Here is a 21,870-nt window from a genome sequence, read left to right as displayed (position 1 = left end):
GGTTGAGCATCGACCTATGAACAAGAGGTCATGGTTTGATTCCCAGTCAGGGCAGACTTGATCCCTAGTGTGGGGTGTGTAGGAGACAACTGAAGGATGATTCTCTCTCATCATTGATATTTCTATCTCTCTCTCCCTCTCCCTTCCTCTCTGAAATCAATAAAAATATATATTAAAAATTTCCCCTTTGTCCCTTGTTAAAGATGTATTTACAGCATTCATCAGTAGCAATAAAGCACTTAAGAACATATCTTTATGGGAGGGTTGGAGTGGAACAACAAAAAGAAGTCAAACTCAAACTGAAAGGAAGAAATGCAGATAAAGAAAGTTAGTGATTGAATGCTACCAGATGGATCCAGCAGCCTTTGAATTCTTCCCCTGGCCCCGTTCTAAGCAGCCTCTTCTTCTGCCCCGCAGGGGTCCTCAAACTTTTTAAACAGGGGGCCAGTTCACTGTCCCTCAGACCGTTGGAGGGCCAGACTATAGTTTAAAAAAAAACAACTATGAACAAATTCCTATGCGCACTGCGAGCCCGGGACAAGTCGGCTAAGCAGGACAGGCAGCGGCACCTGGCGGGCCGGATAAATGTCCTTGGCGGGCCGCATGTAGCCCGCGGGCCGTAGTTTGAAGACCCCTGCCTAGGGTCAGGAAAGCACTAAGAATGCAGGGGTGTCAAGCAAACCTGTGGGTGTTGGAGGCAGAGGACAAAAATCTTGCCAGATGGGTAAGGAAGGGAATGGAGGGAGTGCTGAGAGTTGCAGGGAACTGTCGAAGAAACACACCTGTTTTCCTGCTTCCTGCCTTCTTGGCTGTTGGTGCCATGTGGTAAGTGGAGCCATCTGTAACTATACATGATTATGATAACCCTAGGCACTCAAAACATGGGAGCAGAGGCCTGCAGTGAAGTTGCTCTTTTACACAGACCCCTCAAGTCAAGAGTCCCAGGACTGGTCCCTCCAAGTGGTCTTCCATGAGGATCCCTGTTTGCTGTCACAGGTTTATCACCACAGCCAAACAACATCTGATAAGTGGGTTTTCCTAGCAGATTCCATGGGAGTGACTGACTACTTTTAAGAAAAAGGCAGTTATAAACTCATGGAGTTTAACATATTTAATATATTTTGATTCATTGGAATTAGTATGGATGCTCAAATTGTCCCATTGTTGTCCAGTTGGATTCTCTTAAGGTTCATTCTTAAGTCCTTTTGATAAAATCCTAGAGATTTTTGAGAGCTCACTGGTTTAAAATAGTTGAAAAGAGAGCATTTTTTTATGTTGTTGTTATTTTTTCACTTGAAGATGTATCTTGGGAATCTCTCTAGACTGGTATAGGGAGACACATCTCATTTCTTTTCACACTTGGATAGTCCCTCACTCTGTGACTATACCTTAGTTTATTCAACCAGAACCTACTAATGGCCATTTGATAGGTTTTTGGTCTTTTGCTGTTACAAAAAAAAATGCAATAAATAGTTATCCACTTGGGATGTTTTGTTTAAGAACAACATGTGCTTTTCATAAGGCAGATTTATTTACTTGCAGCAAGATAATGGGGCAGGGGTTCATAGTCAAAGCTCTGTGTCTTGGGAGGGATGCTTAGCCATTGCTTGCATACACTATTGACTCAATAACACATCGATTTTTTCTTTGCAGTTGCCTACACTTATCCCATTGAATTCTTGTCAAGCTCAGTCTTTTTACAGCTGGTCTGCACAATACTGTGCTACATTTTAATATTTAGCAAGAATAGTATTTAGTAAGAATGGTGCCAACCTTGAGACGCTTGCCTATCTAAAAACCTCCATGTGATCTCTAGTTCTCTGACATCTGATTGGCTTTTGCCAATGGGAAGTCCAACCGGGAGTTTACCTTGGGGTAGAAAAGCAAGGTAGGGGTATTTGACCTCCCTCCTATCTTCCTGCAAGTCATCTCTGAGTAGCCGCAACCCTAAGCCAAATGTCTCACTTGTGCTACCCAATTCTCCTTCTGGGTTTCACTTCTCATTCACCCCCCTTAGGGAGTCTCCACTGTCACTTGAATATTTGTTAATGGTTTTAATAACATTTCACCAAAGATTAGTCAAGTTGAGCATATATTTATGTGCTTATTGGTCATTTTTATGCCTTCTTTACATTAACATCTTTTGCCCATTTTATTTGGTTGTTTGTGTCTTTAATTACTATTATTTTACTAGAGGCCCAGTGCACAAAGTTTGTGCATGGAGGGAAGGGGCCTCCCCTCAGCCCAGCCCCTGCACCCTCTCACAATCCAGGACCGCTGGCTCCTAACCACTCTCTTTCCTGCCTGCCTGATCACCCCTAACCACTCTGCCTGCCTGCCTGATCGCCCCTCACCACTCGCTTGCCTGCCTGAATAATTCTGATATTTTGTCAAATGCTTTTTCTGGAATGATTGAAATAGTTTACATGTTCTGTAATCTGTTGATGGTCAGTAATGTTTATTAGCAAATGTAAAACCAACTGTGCACAGCTAAGATTAACCTCACTCAGTAATGATATATTACTTTTATCTACATTGTTGGGTTTCATTTGCTAATATTTTAAAAGAGTTTTTGCATCTATTTTCATTAGAATGTTGGTCTATAGTCCTATTTCCTTGTGATGTCTGAATCTGGTTATGGTCTCATGGTATGTTTGGCCTCATAAAATAAAATGAGATGTGTTCCCTTCTCTTCTATTTTCAGGGTTTGTGTTAGATTGATACCATACATTTTGTCTGTGAGAGATACACTTTATTTTTAAGTTCCAAGTCACTTTTGAACACTGCTCTTTTATTCAATGCTATATGAGTAGCTTTTAGGTTAAAGATAAATATTTATGTTTTTAATTAATTTTTTAACAATACTCTTTTCAGATTGGTTGAGTCCCAAGAATCAATATTAATTCTAAATATTTTTTAAAAATTATTTTTCTATGACCGTTGACATTCAAAATTATTTTATAGTAGTTTCAGGTATACAACATCGTGTAGTTAGAGAATTATATCATTTACAAAGCAATAACTCCCCAAAAATCAAGTTAAGCCATTCATTGTTTAGCAGCATATTATTTAGGCTCCATGTGTTTGTGTGCTTTCCTGTTGTTATTTTTCTTATAATTGATTTCTAGTTTTATTCCATTGTGGTCAGAGTAGATGCTTGATATAATTTCAATCTTTTTAAATGTATTGAGACTTACTTTGTGTGGTAATATATTGGCTATTAGAAAATATGACTTTGATTATTTCCTGAAATCTCTTCAGGCCTGAAAAGTTTCTATTGAGAAAATGCTGGCAGTTAGTGGGAACTCCCTTTCAGATAACTGTCTCTTGCTACCTTTAAGATTCTCTCTGTGTCATCCCTTTTAGTTACTTATTAGATACTTTCCTTCACTCAAAACTGCCAATCCTCTTTCCCAGGCCCTTAGCACTTCCTGTTTGTCTACTGACATTGAGTGGTAATGTTCTTCCCATCACATGTAATCACTCAGCCTTTGTAAACTCTGTGCTTGTCTTAAAGCAGATGTGTCACATGGGGTTTAGTTTGCTAGCTTTCTTATGGCTTCTAGAAATGTAATCTAAGAAACATTTCATGTCTGTATCTTTTCCTGCTTAAATTTTGTTTTAGATCACTTCAAAGGATTTAGTACTGTGTCTTAATGTACAATATAAAATGTTAAATATTTCAGTGAAACTACTTCATATAAGTTCTCTATAGCAAAGAAACATTTTTTTTCATGTAGCTATAGTTACAGGAATTTATATGCATCTAGTGAGTGATATAAAGCATTACATGTAAGTTTAATAAAATATTTTTTCATAAAAAAAAAGATTCATTGTTTCTGGCTTTTGCCATTGAAATGACAAGGTGTGTTGGTGTGGGCCTATTTAGCTTTATATGGTTTGGAAGTCTCTGTGCTTCCTGGACTGGTGTATCTATGTATTTCACCAGCTTAGGAGAGTTTTCAGTCATTAAATTTTTAAACAGGCTTTCAATCTCTTACTCTCTCTTTTCTCCTTCTGGTACCTCTATGATGTAGAGGTTGTTATGCTTCATGCTGTCCCAGAAGTCCTTTAAACTATCTTCACTTTTTTTGTTGTTGTTAATCCTCACCCGAGGATATTTTTTTCATTGATTTTTTTAGAGAAAGGTTTATTGGAGATATAGAGATAGAAGTAGGGATAGAGATAGATAGATAAAGAGAGAGAGATAGAGAGGGAGAGGGAGAGAGAGAAACATATATGTAAGACAGACACAGCAATAGGTTGCCTCTCAAACGTGGCCTCCACTGGGGCTGGATATTGAACCTACAACCCTTCTATGTATGGGCCAACACTCCAACCACTGAGGAAAACCAGCCAGTGGTCCTCACTTTTAAAGATACTTTTTTCTTTTCGCTGCTCTGATTGGGTGTTTTCTGTCTGCTGCTCTGAAAGGTGGGCAGGTCTTACAGGAGCATGTTCATACAGCTCCTCCCCTTACTTTCTCTTTCCTCCTTTCCCTCAATATCCTCGCTCAGCATTGCCTTCAAAGTAAGAGAAGGGAGCAGGACCCAGGTTTTCCAGGTAAAGGAATATTGGCGTTCTGGTGTGCGTGTTGCGGGAAGAGGCAGGAAATGTGGGATTTGGTGTAGAGGGGACCTCTCCCCTGGATTTATTTCTGAAACCTCCGGCAAACTTCTCAGCATAGATTTCTCATTGCGTCCTGTTTCCTGTCTCTGCTGATTTTAGGCTATAATCCGTTTTAAAGGCTGAGCCCCACAAAATAGTACCTCTTTTAGGGATTGCTTCTCAGAGGATATTTGTACAAATAATTCATTTCACCATTTATAGACTTTATAAATAAACTAGAAGCTTTCAGGAATAGTTGGGTGAGCAGACAGAATTAGCTCTGAGGGCAGAATTAGCTCTGAGGGCAGGTGGGTGAAGAGTACTGGGAAGTATAAGAAGCATAGCTCAGCATGCTAGCCCTCTGAGTACCCATCACCAACGTTAATTTTGTGGCCAAAGCTTATTTGTAAACATTCTGTGATATCCCTTCCCAGTTTATAATAGGCTGTTTTCTACTCCCTATCTTTAAGGGGTAAATACATAACTCTTTTTCCAAAAGGAGTGTCTGTCTTCCTAACAGTGTTTCAAGTTTATACTTGCTGGCTTCCTGTGAGATGAGCCTGTCAGCCTGTTCCAGTCAAAGTCCACTCTAATATGACTTCTATACACAGCTTTCTCTATTGCCAAACGTTTATAGGTAACAAGGAAACAAAATATTTAAAATGCAATATGATGTTTCTATTATACTAAGCATTGATGAATAAGAAAAGAATAATCTTTTTCACAGATGTAGACTGAACAAACAAGATCAGAGAGGAAGCAAGAATCAGAGGAATTTTTTTATCAAATAAATTTATAAAATATTTATGGAAAACTACTCTTTGTTGACTATTGTGCTTGTCCCCAGGTAATAAGGGGAATACAAGACACAGATGGTCCTACCATCATCACAAAGCTTACACCAAAAGGGGCAACGTAAAAAGAGCAGACAAACAACATCCTATAGTGATATGTGTTCTGCAGGAACCCCTGGGAATGTGATTGTGGCAAATAGCATGTGGATCCCAGCACAGCTGTATTGGTGGTGGTGGTGCTGTTGGGGGGAAAGGTATTGGAGGAAAAAAAAAGATATTTTAGTTTAAAAAGGCATCTGATCATAAAAGGAAAAAGGATTGATGATAAGATATGTAATGGGTTAGGAGCCCATTACATGGCAAACAAATGATAAAGATGAAGGTGGGGAGAATGAATAAATTTTGCATGTTCTGCAGGTAGAATCTATGGGACTTGGTGGTGGTCTGATGAGCAAGTGAGGAACTGTAACTGACCCCAAGATCCCCCTGAAGCCACTGGTTGAATGGTGATGAAATCTACTGAAATGGGGGCAGAATAATTTATGTGATCTGAAGAACAGGATAGGTTGGGGATTGGGGTGGTCAAGGGTTACATTTTGGCCAAATTCTGTGTGAGATATCTGTCAACTTGGCCAGTGGAGAAGTTAAATGGGATATAAAAGTTCAGAACTCTGAGGAGGGTCTAGGCTACCAAGTATGTACAAATAGAATTCAAAGTAATTACTGAGTAGTAGGGGAAGAAGTTCCAGAACCAGAGCTGAGGAAGCACTTGAAACATGTTTGTGTAGAGAAAAAGCAACAAGTGAAAATGAAACTGATAATGGGGAGTTGAGGGGAAGTGTCGGGAACCAGGGAAGGTGAAATAACGTAGCAAGCTTAAGGAAAAGAAGAAACTATTGGTTGCATGTGGTTTGGGTTTGCAGTTACTCCCCATTTCCCTAAAATGAGTTCTGTTTCTTATCTACAGGAATTCTAACTACGAAGGCAGCTCAATTGCACAGTACGCCTTTCAACTTCAGTGAAGCCAGGACCAGCCATGGTGAGAGGGTGCTCTGGCTCCCCAGGCAGGTGGGATGGAAGAAACCTGGCAGTGGGTTCTGCTGTCCTCTCTGCCAGTCCCCATCTGACCAAGAACAAAGTATTTCCAACCCCATTTCTTATTTTCTTTTTATTTACTCTGCTCTTTCTTTTCTCTAGCCCCTCTGCACTGTCTCCTCATGACACAGCATAACCTCTAGAGCAGCAGTTCTCAACCTGTGGGTTTCTACCCCTTTGGGGGTTGAACAACCCTTTCACAGGGGTCGCCTAAGACATCCTGCATATCAGATATTTATATTACGATTCATAACAGTAGCAAAATTACAGTTATGAAGTAGCAACGAAAATAATTTTATGGTTGGGGGTCACCACAACATGAGGAACTGTATTAAAGGATCATGGCATTAGGAAGGTTGAGAATCACTTCGAAGAGAGGTTAAAGTATCCTGATTGATCCTAGGTTGATAAGGTTTCTTACATACTACTTCCTACAATGTGAACACACCAGAAGGGCCCATTTTGCCTCTCTAGTTGTTTCTCTTCCCCTCTCTTCAGCCTAAGAGAGGACTGGAAAGAAGAATATGAGAGGAATTAATTCTTCATTCAGTTCTCTAAATTTCCTGCTACTAGTGGCCTCACTGTAACTCACAAATTAACCAGACTGGCTAACTTAGTTTCTCACTTAACACTGCTTTATCTATAGAAACTGACTATATCAGTTGAACTATATCAGTTTTGCAAACCACACCACAATTTAGCAGCCTAAAACATCACCCATTCCTATGGCTTTCAACTTTATAGTTTTATATTTCACTGGCCAGTTCTTGGTTCTGGGCCAACTGGGTTTACCTCAGACAGACTTATTCATGCACCAGTGGTAAGCTGGTGGTTCAGTACACAACTGGATAGCCTCTTTTTCTTTTTTCAATTAAATTTATTAGGGTAACATTGGTTAATATTATATGTTTCAAGTATGTAGTTCTAGGATATGTCATATGTATATCGAATTGTGCACTCACCACCCAAAGCCTTCTGTCCTTCCTGCACCACATATTTGACACCCTTTATCATCTACACAAAGCTTCCCCCACCCCTCTATCCCTCTGGTAACAACAATACTATTGCCTATGCCTATGCATTTGTTTGTTTGTTTTATTAGTTTGCTTGTGCTTGCTATGTTATGTCCCATATATGAATGAAATCATGTGAATCTTGTCTTTTTTTCATCTGGCTTATTTCACTTAACATGATATTCTCAAGGTCCTGAAACTGGATAATTTTGCATTGGATATCCCCATGGTCATTTCTGATAGTTATCAGACTCTTGAGCAGGCCAGGGTGATGAATAACTGGACCTTATGTCCCACATCATCAAGCAGGCTAGTCTAGGCTCCCTCATAAAGCAGTTGCAGGGTTTTGAAGACCAAAGGAGACAGCAAGCCACAGCGCATCAGAACTTTTGGAGTCTACTTGCATCATGCTTCCCCTGCCCTATTGTCCAGAGCAAGTCACAGCCCGCCCCCACCCCCCATGCAAGGGGTGGAGAAACAGATTCAGCAACTTGTGGGAGGGGCTTCAGATCAAAATCCCAAAAAGGCATGTGTACAGAGATGGGAATAATTCATGGCCATATCTACAATGCATCACATTGATTGTCATATGCTCTTGGTGCCTTTTTGTTTCACCTCCTATGATTTTCCTACTTCTCTATGGATGACCAACTAATGCCCTCAGGATATCCTTAGGTTGGAGTCTTCCACTGTGGTGCTAATTAAATAATAATTTGAACTCCCATCCATATTTTCTGTTAATCTTAGCCATCCTGTAGCCAGTGTTCTCATGTTCTGGAAATTTACTTCTGTCATCCCAGCTTTCTGGTTATCAAATGTGGGAAACTGTCTTAGGGATAGTTTTGATAATTCCTGATTTAGCAACAGCTTCATCATAAAGTGTGTAGGAGATGAGGAATAACTACTGATTTTGTGGAAGCCAGAGTGGGGGTTCTGCAAACTCTCTCCTCTGTTTGGTTGATATTTAAAAAATCATTCCAATTTATAGACTAGACAGAAGATGGCACAATGGAAATATAGAGACAAGTTAGGGGACTGCTGAGTCATGCATGGTGATGGTAGTTTGGGCTAGTATGATACTCTTCAAAATGGAGAGAAGCAGTCAGATTTGTGGATGGAGCCTGGAGATCTTCCAATTGCTTGGATATGGAAAGTAAGGGGAAGAGAGGAATCAACAGATATTCCTAGATTTTTGGTCTGAGGTACTTGGTGAATGGTGATGATATCTCTGAAAAATAAAATGGAGTTTATAATCATGTCTGCAATATTGGCAGGGATGGATGTAGTACAGGATTCCTTCTGCAGGAATCAGTCTTTTTCAAGGGCTGTACTGACAGGGACTTCCTTCAGGGAGAAAAATTCTCTGAGATGTGGTTGTCAGTTGTTTTCCATGGTCCCAGTTTATGCTCAGCAAATCCTGAGGACTTTAACTTTACAGACAAATTAAAGAGATGAGCAGAGAATATCTGAGTAAAAGTAGGGAAAGAGCTATGTAGATGATTTGGTGTTTAAGTTAAGACATAGTTATTTTGAAAACAACTTTCACTTGATAAGCTATGTATACTATTCTGTTATCAATTTTAAGTGTCCTAAGAAGTATATATGCCTAACCAAGTGACAGTAGAAATCGTTTGGGCAAAAATAAAAAGGATCCGAAATCAATTATATAGAAAAGATTCCTTTATTAACTTTTGGTCGAGAATATGTTTGTATATTTTCAGAAAACAACTCCAAGACCATGTGGATTCATGCAACAGAGAGGAATTGACAGGTCTGCTCCAACCACGAAGACAAGAGAAGAAACAGTCCAGAGATGGAAGACGATGGCAACGCCTTGCCATGCTAGCAGTCAGCAGCTGTGCGTCGCAGCAGGTTGCCTAGGACCAAACCAGAGAGGGTCGGACCTGTATTGCCACCATGTGCCCACCATCCAGATATCATTGCTGACATGTACACATAAGGAACTGTTTGACATTGAAACGGGGACTCAAACATTTTTTGTTATTATATGTTTATTTCTAGTCTGCAGAGGCAAGATTTTTTAAAGGAAAGAAATGGGGGAAAAATAGATACAGAGGCAAAGAAGCATTGAACAGACTGTCAAACTACAGTGGGAAGGCAGAGGAGGTTGGTGTGGGGGGGCTGTAAGAGCTCAACCGAAGGACTTGTACGCATGCATATAAGCATAACCGATGGATACAAGACACTGGGTAGGGGGGGGCAGGTAAAGGCATGTATTGGGGGGTAGGGGAGGCCGGGGGGAGGTCAATGGGGAAAAAAAAAGGAGACATATGTACTACTATTTGTAATACTTCAAACAATTAAAAAAATAAAATTAAATTAAAAAAAGGAAATATAACTCTACTAATACTACTCGGTATGAGTTATTATTATTTATGTATCAGGGGCTTTATAGTAACTTTAGAGTACTGTCAAAACTTTCTGGCTATAAGTCTTCAACACGTTAATTAAAAATAGAAAAACTTTACTAGATTTCTACACTAAAGTGGTAACTTCAAAAGTAAGGTTTTTGTTCTCCTGTGGTTCAGAATCCCTGAGGAGATGGCTGCATACGTGAAATATGAAGGAACACGTTGCCTTTCTGCCCATGTGCCTTTTTTTCTCTTTCAAGGGTGGGATGGCTTGAATCACCCACTTACCTGTCTTCTTAATGGAAAGATGCAAAGTTCCATTTTGGATATAAATTGGGGGGAGAGGTCCCTCCACTGTAATGTTCCAAAATCAGATTTTATGTTACTTCTTAATTATCTTATGAGGAACAGCTACCAGCAGCAGCTCAGAGTTCTTACTTGAACCATTGTGCGCCTTCATCCATGGGCACTTAGCTTCCCAATGTCAGAGTAAGCAGCCCAAGGGACTCCAGAGAAGTGCCCAGCATTCCTCTAGTTCTGTAAGAGAGAGGTGAGGCCCAAGGGTTCTACAGACCTTCTGTGAGTTCTCAAAGGACTGGACTCTAGCAGTCAATAGAGCAGAGCACAAATTGGTAGAGGCCCTCCAAGGGAAAATGTTGGAACTAAGTCCTAACACTGTGCCTTTTGTTTCCATATGTTCCAGGGCTTGGAAACCAACACTCCAGAGATTCACAACTGAGACTTGTCTTAGCAGGTAAAACTGGAGCAGGCAAAAGTGCCACAGGGAACAGCATCCTTGGAAAGAAAGCATTTCACTCCAGTATTGCAGCAAAATCCATCACCAAGGTCTGTGAGAAAGGGAGCAGCATGTGGAATGGGAGAGAAATTGTTGTAGTGGACACGCCTAGCATTTTCGACACAGAGGTACAGGAGGCTGACACAAAGGGAGATTGCTAATTGCATCCTCCTGACCTCCCCTGGCCCTCACGCTGTGCTCCTGGTGGTCCCGCTGGGCTGGTACACAAAGGAAGAACAAAAGGCCATGGAGAAAATGCTGTCAATGTTTGGACCCAAAGCTAGGAGATACATGATTCTCTTATTCACCCGGAAAGATGAGTTGGATGGCATGGAGTTCCATGATTACTTAAAGGAAGCTTGCCGGAGCCTGCCGGCATCAGTCGAACAGTACCTGCAAGAGGGGGAGAGGATGAGAAAAGACAGACAGAAAACAGAATGGGATCGGGAGGACTGTAGCACTTCCTGCTTACAGTCCCGAGTTTATTTTTCACCATACATTTATACAGGGTCAGTTACATTCCATACAATACATCATTCCTATTATGTGGTAAACATAATTATACCCCTTTGTTTTAGGTTTCCTACTGACCTTTACACAAAGTTCCTTATCTTGGCTAAGATTCCAATGGCTATACCTGTACATACACCTTTGATGCCACCTAAGTTCCTTTCCATGAGATAATCTAGCTATGCTTCTTGCTAAAGGATAATTACGCTTATACGTAAACTGTGCTTGAAGATTAACTAAGCTCTAGGGGGCAGAATGTGTGATTACTAAACTATTGTGCTTAAGGGTCTCTAAGCCTAAGGGGGGGGGCAGGATGCATGACTAACCTTGGGAACAGGCAGGCCACTTTGTGAAACCTGCCCTCTCAGGACTTTGTCAACTGAGGTCGCTCCCAACAGAAGCTCCAAAAGGCATTCAAGATCTGATGGAGAGGAGAGTCAAAATGGCAGCAGAATAGATGGATGTGTCCTGGCCTTGTCCCGGAGTAAATAGAGGGAGCAGCTGAAACGAGTGGAATCCAGCCCAAATTGGCGAAGGAGGCACAGCTGGTGAGACAGTTTGCAGCTGGGAAGGGCAGAGATCCCCCCGATAAAGGTAAAATCAAAGATCTAGGCAGTAGAATCTGCCGGACCTCTGTGCCCAGAAGGTCAGGGAGAAACTACAGGGCACCAAGCCACGTCCCTGAGGACAGGCAAAGCGTCTGACTGAAAAAAAAAAAAAAAGTGTCCACGGGACTGCAGGAGGTAGGGGATTTTAGACCTTGGAGTCTGGATTTGGGATCTGAGCTCAAAGGCAGCCCTAAAGAGCTGCCAGACCTCGCAGTGCCGGCAAGAGAGGAACTTGCTGAGATGTGGTCCCTCCTCGAGTTGGGGCCTGCGCCTTTCTCCACTGAACCTCGTTCGTAGGACCTTTAGCATACAGACACTTACCTGTGGCTGAGGTGCAGAAGAAAGGGTGGGGTTGTGGAATCTGGGAGAGTAGGCAGCGGATGGTCCAGGAGAGGTGGAAGCGAGTCTGGTGCTGAGTCATATCTAAGCCCAGTCGCCATTTTCTTCTGAGAGATAGCCCCTCCCTCAAGTCTCCAGGCAACCAATATAGCCACACCCAGTTCCCACCATGAATAACACCATGGAATCTGAATACTCCCTGAGGCCATAGGATCTGCCCTAAAGAGAAATCTTTAGCAGCTAGGCACCTCAATTACACACCTACACTGCCAGGGCCCTTAGAGTGCTTCAGTGTGCCTCGCTGGCAAACTTACTGCGGGTGCTCCTGCGAGCAGCCCCTGGGAGTAAGTGCCTATCCACCACAGGTGCAGCAGCGAAAGCTGAGTCTGCCCACCCCATAACTACAGAACTCTGGGCATCACAGTCACACCTGTCCAGAGTGCAGGCCCCCTGAACCACATCACCCCGACAGACAGTTCCTTGGTGCCACTGTGAGTCCCCACCGGGCACATGTGATTTCAATTAAGGGTCCAAGACAGCAAAAATTGGAATACTCCCCTCCATGGCTGCTGACTTGTAGACACTGCAGTTGTGCCTCTCAAGCGCGCAGGCCTACATTAAGAGAACCCAAATAGCTCAAGTAGGGAGCTACACTAGATTATCAAGCCCAGGAGAACTGAGAGATTGCACCAGTAGCATCATCACAAAAGATCCTGGGTAGCAAAGCAATTGGATCTACAATTAAAACATTACAAGAAAACATGGGGAGACAAAAAAGCAACTCCCAAAGGAAAGAAAAAGAGGAATCACCAGAAAGGGAGTTAAATGAAATTGAGGCTAGCAGCTTAACAGAGATAGAAGTCAGAGTAATGGTTATAAGGATGTTTAAACGGATGGATGACAAATACATACAACTCAATGAGAATTATAAGGAGCTGAATGAGAATGTCACCAACATGAAAAGAAACCAAGAGGAGATGAAGAACAACATAGCTGCAATAAAGAACACATTGGAAGGCTTAAATAGTAGACTAGAAGAGGCTGAGGACCGCATCAGCGAATTAGAAGACAAGGTAGGAAAAAACACACAAACACAGCAGCAACTGGAAAGAAGAATTAAAAAGCAAGAGGAGAGCCTAAGGGAGCTTTGGGACAATACAAAACAAAACAATATTCACTTAATAGGGATACCAGAAGGAGAGGAAGAGAAGCAAGGAATAGAAAACCTGTTTGAAGAAATAATGACAGAAAACTTCCCTGATATTGGCAAGAAAAAAACTATGCAAGTCCAAGAAGTACATAGAGTCCCAAACAAGTTGAACCCCCAAAGACCGACACCAAGACACATCATAATTAAATTGGCGAACACTAACGACAAAGTAAGAATCTTAAAGGCTGCCAGAGAGAGACAGAAAGTTACCTACAAGGGCTCTCCTATTAGAATATCAACTGATTTCTCAACAGAAACACACCAGGCCAGAAGGGAATGGAATGAAATATACAAAGTGATGCAAAGCAAGGGTCTGAATCCAAGAATACTATACCCAGCAAGGCTATCATTCAAAATTGAAGCTGCAATCAGGAGCTTCACAGACAAAAAAGGGCTAAGGGAGTTTATCACTACCAAGCCAGCAATGCAAGAGATGCTAAAGGGACTGCTGTAAAAAGAAGAAAGTGAAAGGCAAAAAGAAACACAAACACTAAGGAAAAATCTGACAACAAACATGTACTTGTCAATAATAACATTAAACGTAAATGGATTAAATGCACCAATCAAAAGACATAGGGTAGCTGAATGGATAAGAAAACATGACCCATATATTTGTTGTCTACAAGAGACCCACCTCAGAGCAAACGATTCACACAGACTGAGAATGAAGGGATGGAAAAACATTTTTCATGCAAATGGAAATGAGAAAAAAGCTGGGGTTGCGATACTTATATCTGATAAAATAGACTTCAAAGTAAAGGCCATAACAAGAGATAAGGAAGGCCACTACATAATACTAAAGGGAGCAATTAAACAAGAAGCTATAACTCTGGTAAACATATATGCACCCAATGCAGGATAACCCAAATACATAAAAAAAAAACTCCTGGAAGATATCAAGGAAGAGATCGGCAACAATACCATCATAGTAGGAGACTTTAATACACCACTGACATCGCTGGATAAATCCTCTAGACAAAAAATCAGCAAAGAAACAGCAATTCTAAATGACGCACTAGATCAAATGGACCTAATTGACATCTTCAGAGCATTTCACCCCAAAGCCGCGGAATATACGTTCTTCTCAAGTGCACATGGGACATTTTCAAAAATAGACTACATACTGGGTCACAAGCAAAGTCTCCCCAAATTCAAAAAGATTAAAATCATATCAAGCATTTTCTCAGACCACAATGGCATAATATTAGAAATAAACTATAATAAAAACATTCCAAAAAATTCAAACACTTGGAAGCTGAATAGCATGCTACTAAACAATGATTGGGTGACCGAGATTGAAGAAGACATTAAAAACATCCTGGAGAATAATGACAATAAACACAACAATGCAAATGCTATGGGACACAATGAAAGCAGTCCTGAGAGGGAAGTTTATAGCTCTACAGGCCTACCTCAAAAAACTAGAAAAAAAAATGGTAATAAAAAATCTAACTCAACAACTCAAAGAATTAGAACAAGAGCAACAAGAAAAGCCCACAGTGAGCAGAAGGAAGGACATAATAAAGATCAGGGCAGAAATGAATGACATAGAGATCAAAAAAACAATACAAAAGATCAACAAAACCAAGAGCTGGTTCTTCGAAAGGATAAACAAGATTGATGAACCTCTAGCCAGGCTCACCAAGAAGCAAAGAGAGAGGACACAAATAAACAAAATCAGAAATGAAAGAGGAGAAATAACAACAGACCCCACAGAAATACAAAGGATTGTTAAAAAATACTATGAAGAACTCTATTCTAACAAACTACACAACTTGAGGGAAATGGACACATTCCTAGAAAAATACAACCTTCCAAAACTCACTCAGGAAGATTGTAAAAATCTCAATAGGCTGATAACTATAGAAGAAATTGAAGCAGTCACCAAAAAGCTCCCAGCAAACAAAACCCAGGGGCCAGACGGCTTCACAGGGGAGTTTTACCAAACATTCAAGGAAGAACTAAAACCTATCCTCCTCAGACTATTCCAGAAAGTTCAAGAGTAATGAACACTTCCAAGCTCCTTCTATGAAGCCAACATCACCCTAATACCAAAACCAGATAAAGATAACACTATGAAAGAGAATTACAGGCCAATATCTCTCATGAATATAGATGCCAAAATCCTCAACAAAATTCTAGCAAATCGAATCCAGCAGTACATCAGAAAGATCATATACCATGACCAAGGAGGATTTATCCTGGGGAGGCAAGGATAGTACAATATTCGCAAATCAATAAACGTGATACATCACATAAACAAACTGAGAGATAAAAACCACATAGTCATATCAATTGATGCAGAAAAAACATTTGACAAAATCCAACACACTTTCTTGATAAAAACTCTCAGCAAGGTGGGAATAGAAGGATCATACCTGAACATAATAAAAGCCATATATGACAAACCCACAGCCAACATCATACTCAATGGGCAAAAACTAAAACCATTTCCCCTAAGAACAAGAAAAAGTCAGGGATGCCCACTCTCACCACTGCTGTTCAATATAGTGCTGGAAGTACTAGCCATTGCGATCAGACAAGAAGAAGAAATAAAAGGCATCCAAATTGGAAAAGAAGAAGTAAAACTGTCCTTATTGCAGATGACATGATACTGTACATAGAAAACCCTAAAGACTCCATCAAAAAATTACTAGACTTAATAAATGAATTCGGCAATGTAGCAGGATACAATATTAACACCAAGAAATCTATGGCATTTCTATACACCAATAATGAACGTACAGAAAGAGAGACTAAAAAAGCAATCCCATTTACCATCGCACCAAAAAAAAATAAGATACATAGGAATAAATTTAACTAAGGAGGTAAAAGACCTATACGTGGAAAACTACACCACACTAAAAAAAGAGATAGAGGAAGGCATAAACAGATGGAAGAACATACCATGTTCATGGATTGGTAGAATCAACATCATCAAAATGTCCATACTACCCAAAGCAATCTATAAATTCAATGCACTTCCCATTAAAATACCAACGACATATTTCACAGACCTAGAACGAACTTTCCAAAAATTTATCTGGAATAAAAAAAGACCCCGAATAGCTGCAGCAATCCTGAGAAAGGAGAACAAAGTAGGTGGGATCTCAATACCAGATATCAAGCTCTATTACAAAGCCACTGTTCTTAAAACAGCCTGGTACTGGCACAAGAACAGACATGTAAATCAATGGAATAGAAGAGAGAACCCAGAAATTAACCCAAATCACTATGCTCAATTAATATTTGACAGAGGCACAAACATACAATGGAGTCAAGACAGTCTCTTTAACAAATGGTGTTGGGAAAATTGGACAGATACATGCAAAAAAATGAAGGTACATCATCAACTTACACCATACACAAAAATAAACTCAAAACTGATAAAGGACTTAAACATAAGACGGGAAACCATAAAAATACTAGAGGAATCCACAGGCAGAAAAATCTCAGACATATGCCGAAGGAACATCTTCACTGATACTGCCCCTAGAGCAATGGAAACTAAAGAGAAAATAAATAAATGGGACTACATCAAAATAAAATGCTTTTGCACAGCAAAGGAAACCATCAATAAAACAACAAGAAAGCCCACTGCATGGGAGAACATATTTGCCAATGATATCAACGATAAGGGTTTAATCTCCAACATTTGCAGGGAACTCATGCAGCTTAACAAAAAGAAGATAAACAACCCAATCAAAAAATGGGCAACTGATCTAAATAGACACTTGTCGAAAGAAGACAGAAGGAAGGCCAAGAGACATATGAAAACCTGCTCGAAGTCACTAATCATCAGAGAGATGCAAATCAAAACAACAATGCGGTACCATCTCACACCTGTCAGAATGGCTATTATCAACAAATCAACAAATGACAAGTGCTGGTAAAGATGTGGAGAAAAAGGAACCCTCGTGCACTGCTGGTCGGAATGCAGACTGTTGCAGCCACTGTGGAGAACAATATGGAGTTTCCTCAAAAAACTGAAAATGGAACTCCCATTTGACCCAGTGATTCCTTCTAGGAATATATCCCAAGTAACTAGAAACACGAATCAGAAAGGATATATGCACCCTTATGTTCATAGCAGCACAATTCACCATAGCTAAGATTTGGAAACAGCCTAAATGCCCATCAGCAGATGAGTGGATTAAAAAACTGTGGTATATCTACACAATGGAATACTACGCTGTGGTAAAAAAGGAGTTCCTACCATTTGCAACAACATGGATGGAGATAGAGAGCATTATGCTAAGTGAAATAAGCCAGGCAGAAAAAGATAAACATCACATGATTTCACTCATTTGTGGAATATAATGAATGGTATAGACTGATGAACAAGAACAGATCCAGAGATTGAGAAACGTTGAACAGCACGTCATACCTCAGGGAAGGTAGGGGAGGGTGGGGGTAAGGGGGAGAGATCAACCAAGGGACTTGTGTGCATGCATATGAGCCTAATCAATGGACATAGACAACAAGGGGATGGGGCATAAGTGGGGGGTGGGGGGTTATGGGGGAATAAGGACACATATGTAAAAAATAACATTTTTAAAAAAATTTTAAAAAATAAAAAAAATAAAAATAAATTAAAATAAAATATTAAATCTAATTCATACTAGTGGTCACCATAACCTTAAGAGAAATTGTTTCATGTGACAAAGATTTTTAAATGAAACACTCTGTAGCCCGAAAATTATTTTGGAAGGAAACAAAGAGAAGTTTCCTTCAAAAGTCGTAAGGATTGTAATTGAAAGTCAATATATTTGGCCTCTTGAGCTAAAGTAAGTAATTTGTGTTTTTGCCTCACTGACCAAGTTTATATAAAGTTACAAAAAGAGCCCTAACTGGTTTGGCTCAGTGGATAGAGCATCGGCCTGCAGACTCAAGGGTCCCAGGTTCGATTCCAGTCAAGGGCATGTACCTTGGTTGCGGGCACATCCTCAGTAGGGGGTGTGCTGGAGGCAGCTGATAGATGTTTCTCTCTCATCGATGTTTCTAACTCTCTATTCCTCTCTCTTCCTCTCTGTAAAAAATTAATAAAATATATTTAAAAAAAATAAAGTTACAAAAAGAAATTGACAGCCAGTTTGAAAATGAATTGCCATGGCCTAGAGCAAAGAATATCCTTACATGATATTATTCTACAACGTCATTATAATTTTAGATATTTTACAACAGCATATTGTACAATTATCCCAAACAAACTTACAAACTAATTCTTTGAATGTTTGGCAGCAATTTAAAAAAGGACATGAAAGGATTTAATCCCTTTCAGAAGGAATTAAGGCACTGGGAAGGCACTTGAGCATTCTATATTGGCCCCTCTTGCCTTTTGTGCCAAGAGGGACCCTCTTCTCACAATCCAATTGCCCTCAGCTGTTGCCTGAGCTTTCTGGTCATGCTGAGCTTGAAGCCTCGTGGTGGCTGGTAGCATGGATCTGTCTCTCGCCCAATCGTGTGAGCTGGTCACTCCCTGGAGAAGAAACCTGAGTTGCCCGAGATATGTGATCAGTGCTGGGGCCCTGCCAGCAGGCCAGGGGATCCCAAGGCAGGTGCTGGGCGTGGAGGCCACGGGGGCATAGGCTACCAAGGAGACAGAACTGAACCTCACATCATTCTGCTTGGCCCCGGAGGATGACTGGTTTGCCAGAGACGGGTAAGATTCCTTAGGGAAGGAACAACCTAAGACAGGCACAGTCTCAGAGGGGCTATCAGGAGAGAACTTGGGGATCATCAGAGGTGGGGCACAGACCTTCACCCCCCAACCTTGCAAGGGCCTGAACCCTCACCCCGTCTGAGGGAGGTCTCCTGCTCCTATGGCTGCTTTGCTTCCCACTCCCAGCTCAGATCGGGACACAGGTGACAGACAGTGACTTGGCCCAGCTCAGATTGGGACCCAGGTAACAGACATAGACTTGGCCAATAGCAGCTGCCCTATGTCTAAACCCAGCCTAGCACCAGGAATGCTCAGGGCCCACTCAAGAATGCAAATAATCCTTTCCACTAATATTTACAGGGTAAACTAAGATTGGTGGTAGAGTATTAAATTTGACAGTAAAATAATAATCAAGTTTTCAGATTAATTTAAATAGGCTAATTGAAATAAGTGAATATTCAAGAAAATTTAATTACACTGGACAAAAAGCTGTTCCTAATGTGGTAACTAAAATTTCTATTGGTAGTTCATCTCATGGTAAAATTCCTGAACATGCAATGAAACTAAAGCAGTCATATTTTTGTGCAAAAAATTAAAATTTAAAGTTATCAAGACTGCATTATAAAATATACAAAAGCCTCCATTAATCAAAAAAGGGGGGATAGTAGGGTAATATCATGTAAGGAAAAATATCCTATAAGTAAATTACATCTAGAAAACTTTTACCTTACAAAATTAATTTTCATTTGTAATGGTAACAGCAAGACACCCATGAAAAACAAACATGATGTCTAAATAAGACAAAGGAAAATCGTTTGGGCAAAAATAAAAAGGATCCCAAATCAATTATATAGAAAAGATTCCTTTATTAACTTTTGGTCGAGAATATGTTTGTATATTTTCAGAAAACAACTCCAAGACCATGTGGATTCATGCAACAGAGAGGAATTGACAGGTCTGCTCCAACCACGAAGACAAGAGAAGAAACAGTCCAGAGAAGGATGCCTTGCCATGCTAGCAGTCAGCAGCTGTGCGTCGCAGCAGGTTGCCTAGGACCAAACCAGAGAGGGTCGGACCTGCATTGCCACCATGTGCCCACCATCCAGATATCATTGCTGACATGTACACATAAGGAACTGTTTGACATTGAAACGGGGACTCAGAACTGTTGGACATTGAAATTGGGACTCAAACATTTTTTGTTATTTTTTTGTTGTTGTTATTATATGTTTGTTTCTAGTCTGCAGAGGCAAGATTTTTTAAAGGAAAGAAATGGGGAAAAAATAGATACAGAGGCAAAGAAGCATTGAACAGACTGTCAAACTACAGCGGGAAAGCAGGGGAGGTTGGTGGGGGGGCGCTGTAAGAGATCAACTGAAGGACTTGTACGCATGCATATAAGCATAACCAATGGATACAAGACACTGTGGGGTGGGGGGGCAGGTAAAGGCATGTACTGGGGGGTAGGGGAGGCCGGGGGGAGGTCAATGGGGAAAATAAATAAATAAATTAATTAAAAATTAAAAAAAAGATCTGATGGAGCAGTTCAAGGATCATCACTGTGAATTCAACAATAAGGCAACAGGGGCTGAGCAGGAGGCTCAGAGGACACAGCTCCTGGACCTGGTCCAGCGCATAGTGATGGAGAACCAGGGAGGATTCTACACTAATAAGATATACCAAAGGGCTGAGGTGGAGATTCAGAAACAGATTCAAGCTATACAAGAACAATGCCGAGCTGAGCTGGAGAGAGAAAAAAAGGCAGTTAAGAGAGGAGTATGAAGAGAAAATTAGAAAGCTAGAGGATAAACGGGAGCAGGAAAAGACAAAGGCAGAAATGGAGTGGGAATTGGCAAAAAGGGAGACTTACTCTGTTTTAAAGCAACAAAATGCCAGAGAAGAAGTTAAGAATCAGAAAGGGATACTTGACTTAATCTTGAGAAGATTGAGAGGAATTTGGAGAGACATCTCATCTCTGTTCAAGGAAGATTAGGCTAATGAAAATATGTCTATTATTCCCAAGTATTTTGGGATGTCCCTCCGCCATATAACTCATTCCCCCAAGTCAGAGCTCTGTTTCTGTCTCCCAGGCTCTCAGAACTAGCCAGTGTAATACTAGTAAGTTCATTGTTGGCAATTGGTAGACTTTTGCTTGATTTAACAGGGGAAAGACACATTATCAATTTCTAAAACTCCAAAGCAGAAAGTATGAAGGCTCCCTGTCTTCTGAACCCTTTCCCAGACACTCAGAGAAAAGGAGTGCAGGAAACCTATAGATGATGACCCCAAGCTTTTTCTATATATTCCTAGTAACAATTTCTCCTCTAGATTATTTCTAGATTAACACATAATCTCTGCCTGGCTTTTACTCTGTATTTTCCCTTTAGGATGACAATGTCATTTTACCTATGTGGTTAGGGAAATCAATTACTTGCATCACATAATATATAGCTAGAGATGCTTATAGAATTCTTTCTATATGAACACACATTTGTTGAATTATGTTTTTATGAAATTGTTCTTTATCATCTGCCCACTGAAGAACAAAGAGTTGTCTGGAAAACAGATCTCTCAGAATGCAACTAATCAAAATGCCAGAAAGAGCAAAGGATAGAGATTCAACAGCTGAGAGAGCAATGATTGGACTATTCAGATGTTTCTGTAAAAACTCTTTGACCAACCTCAACGTAACGCATTGGTGAATAACAATTCACTACTTTTCTTTGAAACTAACTGTTGTCACCAAACCTCCATCACCCCAACCTTGATTACTTACTGCTAGGTAGGTCATTGGTATACTGCTATCTCTACCCACATGAATCATTTGCTTATTGTTACTATAATAAAACTTTTCTATTCTGTC

The 21,870-nt window shown here is 40.5% G+C and overlaps 1 pseudogene across 1 annotated transcript in view; it reads left to right on the top strand.

Annotated features, from left to right (window-relative positions):
- LOC308246789 (GTPase IMAP family member 4-like) overlaps positions 1-21,000 on the top strand; it is a 33,179-nt pseudogene extending 12,179 nt beyond the window's left edge. The window contains exons 2-4 of the transcript in view: positions 6,370-6,441; positions 10,586-11,067; positions 20,540-21,000. The product of the transcript in view is annotated as a GTPase IMAP family member 4-like (transcript). The remainder of the gene's footprint in view (positions 1-6,369; positions 6,442-10,585; positions 11,068-20,539) is intronic.
- Positions 21,001-21,870: the final 870 nt, after the last annotated feature.

Source organism: Plecotus auritus (genome assembly GCF_963455305.1).
Source record: "Plecotus auritus genome assembly, chromosome: 4".
NCBI lineage: Eukaryota > Metazoa > Chordata > Mammalia > Chiroptera > Vespertilionidae > Plecotus > Plecotus auritus.
Note: the sequence above shows the minus strand (reverse complement) of the source record. Positions and strands in the feature narration are given on the sequence as shown.